Source organism: Heterodontus francisci, unplaced genomic scaffold (assembly GCF_036365525.1).
Source record: "Heterodontus francisci isolate sHetFra1 unplaced genomic scaffold, sHetFra1.hap1 HAP1_SCAFFOLD_53, whole genome shotgun sequence".
Classification (NCBI taxonomy): domain Eukaryota; kingdom Metazoa; phylum Chordata; class Chondrichthyes; order Heterodontiformes; family Heterodontidae; genus Heterodontus; species Heterodontus francisci.
In genome coordinates, this window is record NW_027141851.1 from 7512286 (window position 1) to 7527318 (window position 15033).

The window sequence follows — 15033 nt, forward strand, 5'->3', positions numbered from 1 at the left end:
AGCAGACACACCTGGCAGGATCCTGATGCACAGTGAAACCCCATTTACATCTGGCAGGATCCTGACCCACTGTGAATCCCCCATACACACATGGCAGGATCCTGATACACTGTGAAACCCCAAACACACCTGGCAGGATCTTGATTCACTGTGAAACCCCAGACACATCTGGTAGGATCCTGATACACTGTGAAAACCCCATACACACCTGTCAGGATACTGATCCACTGTGAAAACTCCATACACATTTGGCAGGATCCTGATCCACTGTGAAAACCCCATACACACCTGGCAGGATCCTGATACACTGTGAAACCTCATACACGCCTGGCAGGATCTTGATACACTGTGAAACCCCAGACACATCTGGCAGGATCCTGATATACTGTGAAAACCCCATACAGACCTGGCAGGATCCTGATACATTGTGAAACCCCATACAGACCTGGCAGGATCTTGATACAATCTGAAACTCCATACACAACTGGCAGGATCCTCATAAACTGTGAAACCCCCATACACATCTGGAAGGATCCTGATGCACTGTGAAAACCCCATACACATCTGGCAGGGTCCTGATGCACTATGAAAACCCCATACACACGTGGCGGGATCCTGATCCACTGTGAAACCCCTTACACACCAGGCAGGATCCTGATAAACTGTGAAACCCCCATACACACCTGGCAGGATCCTGATACACTGTGAAACCTCATTCAAACCTGGAAGGATCCTGATACACTGTGAAACCTCATACACACCTGGCAGGATCCTGATATACTCTGAAACCCCATACACACGTGGCGGGATCCTGATCCACTGTGAAACCACTTACACACCAGGCAGGATCCTAATAAACTGTGAAATCCCCATACACACCGGGCAGGATCCTGATACACTGTGAAAACTGCACACACAGCTGTCAGGATCCTGATAAACTGTGAAACCCCCAGAAATACCTGGCAGGATCCTGATACACCGTGAAACCCCCACACATCTGGAAGGATCCTGATACAGTGTGAAAACCCCACACACACCTGGCAGGATACTGATCCACTGTGAAACCCCAAACACACCAGGCAGGATCCTGATACACTGTGAAAAACCCAGACACATCTGGCAGGATCCTGATACACTGTGAAAACCCCACACACTCCTGGCAGGATCCTGATACAATCTGAAACCCCATACACACCTGGCAGGATCCTGATACACTGTGAAACCCCCATACACATTTGGAAGGATCCTGATGCACTGTGAAAACCCATTCACACCTTGCAGGATCCTCAGAAAATATGAAACCCCAGACATACCGAGCTGGATCCTGATGCACTGTGAAATCCCATTCACACCTTGCAAGATCCTCATACACTGTGAAACCCCCATACACACCGGGCTGGATCCTGATGCACTGTGAAACCCCATTCACACCTTGCAGGATCCTGATGCACTGTGAAAACCCCATACACACCTGGCAGGATCTTGATAAACTGTGAAACCCCCATACACACCTGGCAGGATCCTGATATACTGTGAAACCCCACACACACCTGGCAGGATCCTGATACACTGTGAAAACCCCATTCACACCTGGCAGGATCCTGATAAACTGTGAGACACCCAAACACACCTGGCAGGATCCTGATACACTGTGAAAACCCCATACACAACTGGCAGGTTCCTGATGCACTGCGAAACCTCATTCACATCTGGCAGGATCCTGATACACTGTGAAACCCCATACACAACTGGCAGGATCCTGATCCACTGTGAAACCCCATTCACATCTGGCAGGATCCTGATCCACCGTGAAACCCCATAAACACCTGGCAGGATCTTGATAAACTGTGAAACCCCAGACACATCTGGCAGGGTCCTGATACACTGTGAAATCCCAGACACATCTGGCAGGATCCTGATACACTGTGAAAACCCAGGCACACCTGGCTGGATCTTGAGACACTGTGAAACCCCCGACATACCTGGCAGGATCCTGATACACTGTGAAACCCCATTCACATCTGGCAGGATCCTGATGCACTGTGGAACCAGCAGACACACCTGGCAGGATCCTGATGCACAGTGAAACCCCATTTACATCTGGCAGGATCCTGACCCACTGTGAATCCCCCATACACACATGGCAGGATCCTGATACACTGTGAAACCCCAAACACACCTGGCAGGATCTTGATTCACTGTGAAACCCCAGACACATCTGGTACGATCCTGATACACTGTGAAAACCCCATACACACCTGTCAGGATACTGATCCACTGTGAAAACCCCATACACATTTGGCAGGATCCTGATCCACTGTGAAAACCCCATACACACCTGGCAGGATCCTGATACACTGTGAAACCTCATACACACCTGGCAGGATCTTGATACACTGTGAAACCCCAGACACATCTGGCAGGATCCTGATATACTGTGAAAACCCCATAGAGACCTGGCAGGATCCTGATACATTGTGAAACCCCATACAGACCTGGCAGGATCTTGATACAATCTGAAACTCCATACACAACTGGCAGGATCCTGATAAACTGTGAAACCCCCATACACATCTGGAAGGATCCTGATGCACTGTGAAAACCCCATACACATCTGGCAGGGTCCTGATGCACTATGAAAACCCCATACACACGTGGCGGGATCCTGATCCACTGTGAAACCCCTTACACACCAGGCAGGATCCTGATAAACTGTGAAACCCCCATACACACCTGGCAGGATCCTGATCCACTGTGAAAACTGCATGCACAGCTGTCAGGATTCTGATAATCTGTGAAACCCCCATAAACACCTGGCAGGAACCTTATACACTGTGAAACCCCAATACACATCTGGAATGATCCTGATACAGTGTGAAAACCCCATACACACCTGGCAGGATCCTGATCCACTGTGAAACCCCCATACGCACCAGGCAGGATGCTGATGAAGTGTGAACCCCCTTCCGCACCTGGCAGGATCCTCATCCACTGTGAATTCCCTTGCACACCTGGCAGGATCCTGATCCACTGTGAAACCCCCATACACACCTGGCAGGATCCTGATCCGCTGTGAAACACCCATACACACCAGGCAGGATCCTGATACACTGTGAAAACCCCTTACACAACTGGCAGGATCCTGATACATTGTGAAAACCCCATACAGACCTGGCAGGATCCTGATACACTGTGAATACCCCATATACACCTGGCAGGATTCTGATACACTGTGAAACCTCATACACACCTGGCAGGAGATTGATACACTGTGAAACCCCAGACACATCTGGCAGGATCCTGATCCACTGCGAAAACCCCAAACACACCTGGCAGGATCCTGATGCACTGTGACACCTCATTCAAACCTGGAAGGATCCTGATACACTGTGAAACCTCATACACACCTGGCAGGATCCTGATATACTCTGAAACCCCATACACACGTGGCGGGATCCTGATCCACTGTGAAACCACTTACACACCAGGCAGGATCCTAATAAACTGTGAAACCCCCATACACACCGGGCAGGATCCTGATACACTGTGAAAACTGCACACACAGCTGTCAGGATCCTGATAAACTGTGAAACCCCCAGAAATACCTGGCAGGATCCTGATACACCGTGAAACCCCCACACATCTGGAAGGATCCTGATACAGTGTGAAAACCCCACACACACCTGGCAGGATACTGATCCACTGTGAAACCACCAAACACACCAGGCAGGATCCTGATACACTGTGAAAAACCCAGACACATCTGGCAGGATCCTGATACACTGTGAAAACCCCACACACTCCTGGCAGGATCCTGATACAATCTGAAACCCCATACACACCTGGCAGGATCCTGATACACTGTGAAACCCCGATACATATTTGGAAGGATCCTGATGCACTGTGAAAACCCATTCACACCTTGCAGGATCCTCAGAAAATATGAAACCCCCAGACACACCGAGCTGGATCCTGATGCACTGTGAAATCCCATTCACACCTTGCAAGATCCTCATACACTGTGAAACCACCATACACACCGGGCTGGATCCTGATGCACTGTGAAACCCCATTCACACCTTGCAGGATCCTGATGCACTGTGAAAACCCCATACACACCTGGCAGGATCTTGATAAACTGTGAAACCCCCATACACACCTGGCAGGATCCTGATATACTGTGAAACCCCACACACACCTGGCAGGATCCTCATACACTGTGAAAACCCCATTCACACCTGGCAGGATCCTGATAAACTGTGAGACACCCAAACACACCTGGCAGGATCCTGATACACTGTGAAAACCCCGTACACAACTGGCAGGTTCCTGATGCACTGTGAAACCTCATTCACATCTGGCAGGATCCTGATACACTGTGAAACCCCATACACAACTGGCAGGATCCTGATCCACTGTGAAACCCCATTCACATCTGGCAGGATCCTGATCCACCGTGAAACCCCATAAACACCTGGCAGGATCTTGATAAACTGTGAAACCCCAGACACATCTGGCAGGATCCTGATACACTGTGAAATCCCAGACACACCTGGCTGGATCTTGAGACACTGTGAAACCCCCGACATACCTGGCAGGATCCTGATACACTGTGAAACCCCATTCACAACTGGCAGGATCCTGATACACTGTGAAACCAGCATACACACCTGGCAGGATCCTGATGCACAGTGAAACCCCATTCACATCTGGTAGGATCCTGATACACTGTGAAAACCCCATACACACCTGTCAGGATACTGATCCACTGTGAAAACCCCATACACACCTGGCAGGATCCTGATCCACTGTGAAAAACCCATACACACCTGGCAGGATCCTGATACACTGTGAAACCTCATGCACACCTGGCAGGATCTTGATACACTGTGAAACCCCAGACACATCTGGCAGGATGCTGATATACTGTGAAAACCCCATACAGACCTGGCAGGATCCTGATACATTGTGAAACCCCATACAGACCTGGCAGGATCCTGATACACTGTGAAACCCCCATACACACCTGGCAGGATGCTGATGCACAGTGAAACCCCATTCACATCTGGCAGGATCCTGAACCACTGTGCAAACCCCATACACACATGGCAGGATGCTGATACACTGTGAAACCCCCAAACACACATGGCAGGATCCTGATACACTGTGAAACCCCAAACAAACCTGGCAGGAACTTGACTCACTGTGAAATCCCAGACACATCTGGCAGGATCCTGATGCACTGTGAAAACCCCATACACACCTGGCAGGACCCTGATCCACTGTGAAAACCCCATACACACATGGCAGGAACCTGATCCACTGTGAAAACCCATACACACCTGGCAGGATCCTGTACACTGTGAAACCTCATGCACACCTGGCAGGATTTGATACGCTGTGAACCCCCAGGCACATCTGACAGGATCCTGATCCACTGTGAGAACCCCATACAGACCTTGCAGGATCCTGATACATTGTGAAGCCCCATACAGACATGGCAGGATCCTGATACAATCTGAAACCCCATACACACCTGGCAGGATCCTGATACACTGTGAAACCCCCATACACATTTGGAAGGATCCATATGCACGGTGAAAGCCCATTCACACCTTGCAGGATCCTCAGAAAATATGAAGCCCCCAGACACACGGAGCTGGATCCTGATGCACTGTGAAATCCCATTCACACCTTGCAAGATCCTCATGCACTGTGAAACCCCCATACACACCGGGCTGGATCCTGATGCACTGTGAAACCCCATTCACACCTTGCAGGATCCTGATACACTGTGAAAACCCCATACACACCTGGCAGGATCTTGATAAACTGTGAAACCCCCATACACACCTGGCAGGATCCTGATATACTGTGAAACCCCACACACACCTGGCAGGATCCTGATACACTGTGAAAACCCCATTCACACCTGGCAGGATCCTGATAACCTGTGAAACACCCATACAAACCTGGCAGGATCCTGATACACTGTGAAAACCCCGTACACAACTGGCAGGTTCCTGATGCACAGTGAAACCTCATTCACATCTGGCAGGATCCTGATACACTGTGAAACCCCATACACAACTGGCAGGATCCTGATCCACTGTGAAACCCCATTCACATCTGGCAGGATCCTGATCCACTGTGAAACCCCATCAACACCTGGCAGGATCTTGATAAACTGTGAAACCCCAGACACATCTGGCAGGATCCTGAAACACTGTGAAAACCCAGACACACCTGGCAGGATCTTGAGACACTGTGAAACACCCGACATACCTGGCAGGATCCTGATACACTGTGAAACCCCATTCACATCTGGCAGGATCCTGATGCACTGTGAAACCAGCAGACACACCTGGCAGGATCCTGATGCACAGTGAAACCCCATTCACATCTGGCAGGATGCTGACCCACTGTGAATCCCCCATACACACATGGCAGGATCCTGATACACTGTGAAACCCCATACACACCTGGCAGGATCCTGATAAGCTGTGAAAACCCCAAACACAACTGGCAGAATCCTGATAAACGATGAAACCCCCATACACACACGGCAGGGTCCTGATACACTGTGAAAACCCCATACACACCTGTCAGGATACTGATCCCCTGTGAAAACCCCATACACATATGGCAGGATCCTGATCCACTGTGAAAACCCCATACACACCTGGCAGGATCCTGATACACTGTGAAACCTCATATACACCTGGCAGGATCTTGATACACTGTGAAACCCCAGACACATCTGGCAGGATCCTGATATACTGTGAAAACCCCATACAGACCTGGCAGGATCCTGATACATTGTGAAACCCCATACAGACCTGGCAGGATCTTGATACAATCTGAAACTCCATACACAACTGGCAGGATCCTGATAAACTGTGAAACCCCCATACACATCTGGAAGGATCCTGATGCACTGTGAAAACCCCATACACATCTGGCAGGGTCCTGATGCACTATGAAAACCCCATACACACGTGGCGGGATCCTGATCCACTGTGAAACCCCTTACACACCAGGCAGGATCCTGATAAACTGTGAAACCCCCATACACACCTGGCAGGATCCTGATCCACTGTGAAAACTGCATACACAGCTGTCAGGATTCTGATAAACTGTGAAACCCCCACAAACACCTGGCAGGATCCTGATACACTGTGAAACCCCCATACACATCTGGAAGGATCCTGATACAGTGTGAAAACCCCATACACACCTGGCAGGATCCTGATCCACTGTGAAACCCCCATACGCACCAGGCAGGATGCTGATGAAGTGTGAACCCCCTTAAGCTCCTGGCAGGATCCTCATCCACTGTGAATTCCCTTGCACACCTGGCAGGATCCTGATCCACTGTGAAACCCCCATACACACCTGGCAGGATCCTGATACATTGTGAAAACCCCATACAGACCTGGCAGGATCCTGATACACTGTGAATACCCCATACACACCGGGCAGGATCCTGATACACTGTGAAAACTGCACACACAGCTGTCAGGATCCTGATAAACTGTGAAACCCCCAGAAATACCTGGCAGGATCCTGATACACCGTGAAACCCCCACACATCTGGAAGGATCCTGATACAGTGTGAAAACCCCACACACACCTGGCAGGATACTGATCCACTGTGAAACCCCCAAACACACCAGGCAGGATCCTGATACACTGTGAAAAACCCAGTAACATCTGGCAGGATCCTGATACACTGTGAAAACCCCACACACTCCTGGCAGGATCCTGATACAATCTGAAACCCCATACACACCTGGCAGGATCCTGATACACTGTGAAACCCCCATACACATTTGGAAGGATCCTGATGCACTGTGAAAACCCATTCACACCTTGCAGGATCCTCAGAAAATATGAAACCCCCAGACACACCGAGCTGGATCCTGATGCACTGTGAAATCCCATTCACACCTTGCAAGATCCTCATACACTGTGAAACCCCCATACACACCGGGCTGGATCCTGATGCACTGTGAAACCCCTTTCACACCTTGGAGGATCCTGATACACTGTGAAAACCCCATACACACCTGGCAGGATCTTGATAAACTGTGAAACCCCCATACACACCTGGCAGGATCCTGATATACTGTGAAACCCCACACACACCTGGCAGGATCCTGATACACTGTGAAAACCCCATTCACACCTGGCAGGATCCTGATAAACTGTGAGACACCCAAACACACCTGGCAGGATCCTGATACACTGTGAAAACCCCGTACACAACTGGCAGGTTCCTGATGCACTGTGAAACCTCATTCACATCTGGCAGGATCCTGATACACTGTGAAACCCCATACACAACTGGCAGGATCCTGATCCACTGTGAAACCCCATCCACACCTGGCAGGATCCTGATCCACTGTGAAACCCCATAAACACCTGGCAGGATCTTGATAAACTGTGAAACCCCAGACACATCTGGCAGGATCCTGATACACTGTGAAATCCCAGACACACCTGGCAGGATCTTGAGACACTGTGAAACCCCCGACATACCTGGCAGGATCCTGATACACTGTGAAACCCTATTCACATCTGGCAGGATACTGATACACTGTGAAACCAGCATACACACCTGGCAGGATCCTGATGCACAGTGAAACACCATTCACATCTGGTAGGATCCTGATACACTGTGAAAACCCCATACACACCTGTCAGGATACTGATCCACTGTGAAAACCCCATACACACCTGGCAGGATCCTGATCCACTGTGAAAAAACCCATACACACCTGACAGGATCCTGATACACTGTGAAACCTCATGCACACCTGGCAGGATCTTGATACACTGTGAAACCCCAGACACATCTGGCAGGATACTGATATACTGTGAAAACCCCATACAGACCTGGCAGGATCCTGATACATTGTGAAACCCCATACAGACCTGGCAGGATCCTGATACAATCTGAAACTCCATACACAACTGGCAGGATCCTGATCCACTGTTAAAAATACCTTACACACCTGGCAGGATCCTGTACACTGTGAACCCCCAGACACATCTGGAAGGATCCTGATGCACTGTGAAACCCCATTCACACCTTGCAGGATCCTCACAAAATATGAAACCCCCAGACACACCGAGCTGGATCCTGATGCACTGTGAAATCCCATTCACACCTTGCAAGATCCTCACAAAATATGAAACCCCCATACACACCTGGCAGGATCTTGATAAACTGTGAAACCCCATACACACCTGGCAGGATCCTGATATACTGTGAAACCTCACACACACCTGGCAGGATCCTGATACACTGTGAAAACCCCATTCACACCTGGCAGGATCCTGATAAACCGTGAAACACCCATACACACCTGGCAGGATCCTGATACACTGTGAAAACCCCGTACACAACTGGCAGGTTCCTGATGCACAGTGAAACCTCATTCACATCTGGCAGGATCCTGATACACTGTGAAACCCCAGACACACCAGGCAGGATCCTGATACACTGTGAAAAACCCAGTAACATCTGGCAGGATCCTGATACACTGAGAAAACCCCACACACTCCTGGCAGGATCCTGATACAATCTGAAACCCCATACACACCTGGCAGGATCCTGATACACTGTGAAACCCCCATACACATTTGGAAGGATCCTGATGCACTGTGAAAACCCATTCACACCTTGCAGGATCCTCAGAAAATATGAAACCCCCAGACACACCGAGCTGGATCCTGATGCACTGTGAAATCCCATTCACACCTTGCAAGATCCTCATACACTGTGAAACCCCCATACACACCGGGCTGGATCCTGATGCACTGTGAAACCCCTTTCACACTTTGGAGGATCCTGATACACTGTGAAAACCCCATACACACCTGGCAGGATCTTGATAAACTGTGAAACCCCCATACACACCTGGCAGGATCCTGATATACTGTGAAACCCCACACACACCTGGCAGGATCCTGATACACTGTGAAAACCCCATTCACACCTGGCAGGATCCTGATAAACTGTGAGACACCCAAACACACCTGGCAGGATCCTGATACACTGTGAAAACCCCGTACACAACTGGCAGGTTCCTGATGCACTGTGAAACCTCATTCACATCTGGCAGGATCCTGATACACTGTGAAACCCCATACACAACTGGCAGGATCCTGATCCACTGTGAAACCCCATCCACACCTGGCAGGATCCTGATCCACTGTGAAACCCCATAAACACCTGGCAGGATCTTGATAAACTGTGAAACCCCAGACACATCTGGCAGGATCCTGATACACTGTGAAATCCCAGACACACCTGGCAGGATCTTGAGACACTGTGAAACCCCCGACATACCTGGCAGGATCCTGATACACTGTGAAACCCTATTCACATCTGGCAGGATACTGATACACTGTGAAACCAGCATACACACCTGGCAGGATCCTGATGCACAGTGAAACCCCATTCACATCTGGTAGGATCCTGATACACTGTGAAAACCCCATACACACCTGTCAGGATACTGATCCACTGTGAAAACCCCATACACACCTGGCAGGATCCTGATCCACTGTGAAAAACCCATACACACCTGACAGGATCCTGATACACTGTGAAACCTCATGCACACCTGGCAGGATCTTGATACACTGTGAAACCCCAGACACATCTGGCAGGATACTGATATACTGTGAAAACCCCATACAGACCTGGCAGGATCCTGATACATTGTGAAACCCCATACAGACCTGGCAGGATCCTGATACAATCTGAAACCCCATACACAACTGGCAGGATCCTGATCCACTGTTAAAAATACCTTACACACCTGGCAGGATCCTGTACACTGTGAACCCCCAGACACATCTGGAAGGATCCTGATGCACTGTGAAACCCCATTCACACCTTGCAGGATCCTCACAAAATATGAAACCCCCAGACACACCGAGCTGGATCCTGATGCACTGTGAAATCCCATTCACACCTTGCAAGATCCTCACAAAATATGAAACCCCCATACACACCTGGCAGGATCTTGATAAACTGTGAAACCCCCAAACACACCTGGCAGGATCCTGATATACTGTGAAACCTCACACACACCTGGCAGGATCCTGATACACTGTGAAAACCCCATTCACACCTGGCAGGATCCTGATAAACCGTGAAACACCCATACACACCTGGCAGGATCCTGATACACTGTGAAAACCCCGTACACAACTGGCAGGTTCCTGATGCACAGTGAAACCTCATTCACATCTGGCAGGATCCTGATACACTGTGAAACCCCAGACACAACTGGCAGGATCCTGATTCACTGTGAAACCCCATTCACATCTGGCAGGATCCTGATCCACTGTGAAACCCCATAAAGACCTGGCAGGATCTTGATAAACTGTGAAACCCCAGACACATCTGGCAGGATCCTGATACACTGTGAAAACCCAGACACACCTGGCAGGATCTTGAGACACTGTGAAACCCGCGACATACCTGGCAGGATCCTGATACACTGTGAAACCCCATTCACATCTGGCAGGATCCTGATGCACTGTGAAACCAGCAGACACACCTGGCAGGATCCTGATGCACAGTGAAACCCCATTCACATCTGGCAGGATCCTGACGCACTCTGAAACCCCCATCCACACATGGCAGGATCCTGATACACTGTGAAACCCCAAACACACCTGGCAGGATCTTGATTCACTGTGAAACTCCAGACACATCTGGTAGGATCCTGATACACTGTGAAAACCCCATACACACCTGTCAGGATACTGATCCACTGTGAAAACCCCATACACATTTGGCAGGATCCTGATCCACTGTGAAAACCCCCCACACACCTGGCAGGATCCTGATACACTGTGAAACCTCATACACACCTGGCAGGATCTTGATACACTGTGAAACCCCAGACACATCTGGCAGGATCCTGATATACTGTGAAAACCCCATACAGACCTGGCAGGATCCTGATAAATTGTGAAACCCCATACAGACCTGGCAGGATCTTGATACAATCTGAAACTCCATACACAACTGGCAGGATCCTGATAAACTGTGAAACCCCCATACACATCTGGAAGGATCCTGATGCACTGTGAAAACCCCATACACATCTGGCAGGGTCCTGATGCACTATGAAAACCCCATACACACGTGGCGGGATCCTGATCCACTGTGAAACCCCTTACACACCAGGCAGGATCCTGATAATCTGTGAAACCCCCATACACACCTGGCAGTATCCTGATCCAATGTGAAAACTGCATACACAGCTGTCAGGATTCTGATAAACTGTGAAACCCCCCAAAACACCTGGCAGGATCCTGATACACTGTGAAACCCCCATACACATCTGGAAGGATCCTGATATAGTGTGAAAACCCCATACACACCTGGCAGAATCCTGATCCACTGTGAAACCCCCATACGCACCAGGCAGGATGCTGATTAACTGTGAACCCCCTTACGCACCTGGCAGGATCCTCATCCACTGTGAATTCCCTTGCACACCTGGCAGGATCCTGATCCACTGTGAAACCCCCATACACACCTGGCAGGATCCTGATCCGCTGTGAAACACCCATACACACCAGGCAGGATCCTGATACACTGTGAAAACCTCTTACACAACTGGCAGGATCCTGATACATTGTGAAAACCCCATACAGACATGGCAGGATCCCGAAACACTGTGAATACCCCATATACACCTGGCAGGATGCTGAGACACTGTGAAACCTCATACACACCTGGCAGGAGATTGATACACTGTGAAACCCCAAACACATCTGGCAGGATCCTGATCCACTGTGAAAACCCCATACACACCTGGCAGGATCCTGATACACTGTGAAACCTCATTCAAACCTGGAAGGATCCTGATACACTGTGAAACCTCATACACACCTGGCAGGATCCTGATATACTCTGAAACCCCATACACACGTGCCGGGATCCTGATCCACGGTGAAACCACTTACACACCAGGCAGGATCCTAATAAACTGTGAAACCCCCATACAGACCGGGCAGGATCCTGATACACTGTGAAAACTGCACACACAGCTGTCAGGATCATGATAAACTGAAAACCCCCCAGAAATACCTGGCAGGATCCTGATACACCGTGAAACCCCCACACATCTGGAAGGATCCTGATACAGTATGAAAACACCACACACACCTGGCAGGATACTGATCCACTGTGAAACCCCCAAACACACCAGGCAGGATCATGATACACTGTGAAAAACACAGACACATCTGGCAGGATCCTGATACACTGTGAAAACCCCACACACACATCGCAGGATCCTGATACTCTGTCAAAACCCCTTACACAACTGGCAGGATCCTGATACACTGTGAAAACCCAGACACACCTGGTAGGATACTGATACATTGTGAAAACCCCTTACACACCTGGCAGGATCCTGATCCACTGTGAAAACCCCATACACACCTGGTAGGATCCTGATACACTGTGAAAACCCCATACACACCTGGCAGGATCCTGATCCACTGTGAAACCCCTTCCACACCTGGCAGGATCCTAATACAATGTGAAACCACATACACACCTTGCAGGATCCTGATAAACTGTGAAAACCCCTTACACACCTGGCAGGATGCTGATACACTGTGAAAACGCCATACACATCCGGCAGGATCCTGATACGCTGTGAAAACCCCATATACACCTGGCAGGACCCTGATACACTGTGAAACCCCATATACATCTGGCAGGATCCTGATGCACTGTGAAAACCCCATACACACCTGGCAGGATCTTGTTACACTGTGAAACCCCTGACACATCTGGCAGGATCCTGATACACTGTGAAAACCCCATTCAAACCTGGCAGGATCCTGAAACAATCTGAAACCCCATACACACTTGGCAGGATCCCGACACACTGTGAAACCACCATACACATCTAGAAGGAACCTGATGCACTCTGAAAACCCCATACACATCTGGCAGGATCCTGATGCATTGTGAAAACCAGATACACACGTGGCGGGATCCTGATCCACTGTGAAACCCCTTTCAAACCAGGCAGGAACCTGCTAAAATGTGAAACCCCCATACACACCTGGCAGGATTCTGATACACTGTGAAAACAGCATACACAGCTGGCAGGATCCTAATAAACTGTGAAAGGCCCATCAACACCTGGCAGGATCCTGATACACTGTGAAAGCCCCTTACACATCTGGAAGGATCCTGATACAGTGTGAAAACCCCATACACACCTGGCAGGATCCTGATAAACTGTGAAACGCCTTAGACACCTGGCAGGATCCTGATCCACAGTGAAAACCCCACACACACCTGGCAGTGTCCTGATACACTGTGAAACCCCCATACACAAATAGCAGGATCCTGTTCCACTGTGAAACACCCATACGCACCAGGCAGGATCCTGATACACTGTGAAAACCCCTTACACAACTGGCAGTATCCTGATACACTTTCAAAACCCCATACAGACCTGGCAGAATACTGATACACTGTGAAAACCCCATACATACCTGGCAGGATCCTGATACACTGTGGAACCTCGCACACACCTGGCGGGATCTTGATACACTGTGAAACACCAGACACATCTGGCAGGATCCTGATCCACTGTTAAAACGCCATACACACCTGGCAGGATCCTGATACACTGTGAAACCTCATACACACCTGGCAGGATCATGATACACTGTGAAAATTCATACACACCTGGCAGGATCCTGATACATTGCGAAAACCCCATTCACACCTGGCAGGATCCTGATACTATCTGAAACGCCATACACACGTGGCGGGATCCTGATCTACTGTGAAACCCCTTGCACACCAGGCAGGATCCTGATAAACTGTGAGCCGTCATGTACACCGGGCAGGATCCTGATACTCTGTGAAAACTGCATACACAGCTGGCAGGATCCTGATAATCTGTGAAACCCCCATAAACACCTGGCCGGATCCTGATACACTGTGAAACCCCGATACACATCTGGAAG